Below are 3,319 nucleotides of genomic sequence, written 5' to 3'. Positions count from 1 at the left end.
GGTTGGTGATTTTAGCACACTCAGAGGTGCCTCAGAAGAACAACCTATCGGTTTCCAAAAATCCCGCTGAAAATCCCACAGGGCACAAGTCTACTCTGACACACACACGGGGTCCCCAGGGGCTGAACTGACTTGGTGGTAGCTGGGTTTTGTTTGTTGGTAGGTTTTTCAGCTGTTACTTTTTTTTTTTTTTAGCTAACCTTAGGTTTAATAACATAATAAATTACTTTAAAAATTGATATTACAAATTCAGACTCAAGGAATTTTTGATTGCTGAGGCAGTAAATCATCCCAAACCTCATAGAGTGGTCCAGCTTCCTGGTCTGGGGAAGGGACAAAGGACCGATTCACATAAATGAGTTACTGTTCAGAGGCCACTAGTTAACTTTTGGAGGAAATCAACGAGTCCTTGGATGGTTCCGGTCCGCTCTACAGCCCATTCTTTCGTTTTCAGAACAAGGGTATCTTCCACAGCCTTTAGGAGGATGCCAATTTGTGTGTGTGTGTGTGTGTGTGTGTGTGTGTGTGTGTTTCCGGCAGGTTCCCATGTCCCTGGGGAGACTGCAGTGAAAGAAGGGCTTTAGGGGTGATGGTTTCTGGGGAGACCTCTGTAAGTCCTTCCCTGCCAGCCGCAGCAGCGGGTGGGCGCTGCAGCACCGAGTCTGGCTCCTCTGCCATCTTACCTGAGTTTTAGCTGTAACTTACCTTATTTCCCTTTCTTTTCATTTATCCTAACTCTAACTTGGGCAATGCTGAGAAAATTTAAGCTCCAGTTTATTTGAACCAACCTTAAAGGCCTAACATAGCAAGTAAAATGAAAGAAAATAACCAAGTAGCAGCAATAATGATATTATCTCTGCACGTTTATTTCTCTTTTGTGTTAATTAAAAAGAAGAAAATTGCACATATAGGAATAATCATGCCCATCCAAAACTTTGCCCGAGGGCTAATCCCAGGAGGTGAGCGCCTCCTAGGAACTAGAGTTGCAAGTCAGCGGTAATGACCCTCCCAGGCTGAAGTCATCAGGACCAGAGGGTTACTTTGCTCCACACTCGCCTAGTTCAAGGTATATAAGAACTGGCATGATTATAGCCTACTTAATAAAGCGTGCTGTCTGACTATTGAATCAAGAAGAGACATACCAGTTGGACCTGTTTGTCAAGGTCCTAAAGCTAGAATTTTTTTTTGTTATACATATAGCAATGAATGCCAACAACATTAAATAATGACAACTGTGACAGGATCAAAAGTTAGATTCTTAGTCTGCTTTAATTACTAAATGACGTACCCCCAAGTAGGTTGGCAGCACTCATTTTCCAACTTAGAAACAGTCCACATCTTACCTTCCCCACGTGTCTTTCAGCTTTTTTGTACTATGATGGCTTGCATGTTACTGCCATGCTGGAAACTACGTAACTAGCATTTCAAAATACCTGCAGTGTCACCTGTGGTGAACAGGTTTTAACAGAGCTTCCAGACTGAGACAGACTGATAACCTACTTCTGAAAATTAGTTAATGAAAATCCCATGTATCATAGCAGAGCACTGGCCGGTGCACTTCTTTGGACACCTTGACAAACGGGATCAGTCACTGGAGAACATTGTACTTGGTAAAGGAGCGGGCCATTGAAGGCAGGGGAGACCCTTGGTAGATGACTTGGCACAACGGTTAAACATTGAATTTGAACTTGTGATGACTTTGAAGATGACGCAGGACTAAATGTTTCATTCTGTCCATAGGGCAGCCGTGAGTCAAAGTAGACTTGACAGCAACCAATGACATCATCTTTTTGAAAAAAAAAATTTGTGTGTGATTTGAGTGAAAGTTTACAGATCAAGTTGATTTTCCATTCAACAATTCATACAATTGTATGCAATTCCCACAATATGACAGTACTCTTCCCACTTCCTCCCTTTTGAATATTCTGTCCTTCCCCTTCCTGCCTTCTGATTGATCTTGTCTTGTTGGCTGCTCTACTGAATGATACCAGCCTGGTGTTACTGTTCATATCATAGGTAATTGGTATGGCTTAAAGGTGAGCCACAGGGGTATCTTAGAGGGTCCAAGAATGACTTAGGGCCACAACCTGGGGGTCCCATCATTCTTCATCAGTTCTGTAAGCCCGGTCCTTTTTGTTTTGAATTTTAACAACATCTTACTTTAGCCTTTAGATATATGTTTGCTCAAGTCATAGCTCTCAACCCTTACTTATTTTGTTGAAGCACCTTTTGCATTGATGAAAGAGTGTTTAGCTCCCAGAGAGGCTAAGACTGAGCTGATTAAAAACTAGGCGTTTTGAGCAGCTGCTTGGAGGTGATGATGGAACACTTTTGGTTGCTCGGAGAGATGGGTCACTATGTTCTACATTTGATTTTTCTCCCTCCTTCCCAGCTTATAGGATCTGCTGAGATCTGAGTTCGGAATACTAAACAGTTCTCTGTGAGGCTAACTGTAGGCTTTTACAATATTGGTAGCTGTAGCTTCTAAAATGATGATGACAATTGACACACCGTGACCTCAGGCCCAACAGACTAAACATCTTCCAGTTCTGTTCCTCTGCTCGAGTCCCCGGGCCTAGTCCATAAGATACCACCCACCCAGTCACCCAGGCTGAAAGTCTGGGGATAATTTTCTTCTCCTTTCTCAACTCCTCTATCTGGTTGACTTTACCATATATACTCATGTATAAGCCGACTTTTTCATCGTATTTTTAATGTAGTTTTGTGGTAAAATTAGGTGCCTCCGCTGATATTTGGGTTGGCGTAGACTCGAGTATATAGGGTACTTTGAAATATCTCATATCTATCTCCTCCTTTCCATATTACCATCATAGTTCTTTACTTTTTCCATGGACCATTACCAAAGTCTCCAAAGACACCAAGCCATTGACAAGTATTATTATCTCTGATGAAAGATTAAAAGGCACTTTAATGTATTTTATCCATAGAGTCATGCATTGCTTAAATTTCATGATGCATTTGTGAAATAGGATAGTGTGCATTTGTCCATTATTTGAACACCATTTTAAATAAAGTCATTCCCCAGATTACAAACAGGTTCCATTCCTAAATCTGCCTTTAATTTTTTTATGTAAGTCACGACAGGTATAGTTAGTATCTAATGTCACTCAAATGTTTATCCTAGTATATAGTGTACATTTCAGTTTATAAAAAAACGTTTTAAACACATCTGGATACCTTAAAGGAGTTCACAGTAGTGTTACTGTTAGGTGCCATCCAGTGGTTTCCAACTCACTGCACGCCTATATTCAACAGAACGAGCCACTGTCTGCTCTCTGCTATCCTCACATGTGCATTA

The 3,319-nt window shown here is 41.3% G+C and overlaps 1 pseudogene; it reads right to left on the bottom strand.

Annotated features, from left to right (window-relative positions):
* Positions 1 to 298: 298 nt before the first annotated feature.
* LOC101642208 lies at positions 299 to 678 on the bottom strand (annotated as a pseudogene).
* Between the last annotated feature and the right edge of the window lie 2,641 nt (positions 679 to 3,319).

Source organism: Echinops telfairi, unplaced genomic scaffold (genome assembly GCF_000313985.2).
Source record: "Echinops telfairi isolate 266 unplaced genomic scaffold, ASM31398v2 ScPeMD7_443;HRSCAF=831, whole genome shotgun sequence".
Classification (NCBI taxonomy): domain Eukaryota; kingdom Metazoa; phylum Chordata; class Mammalia; order Afrosoricida; family Tenrecidae; genus Echinops; species Echinops telfairi.
This window is presented reverse-complemented; position numbering and strand designations above follow the sequence as displayed.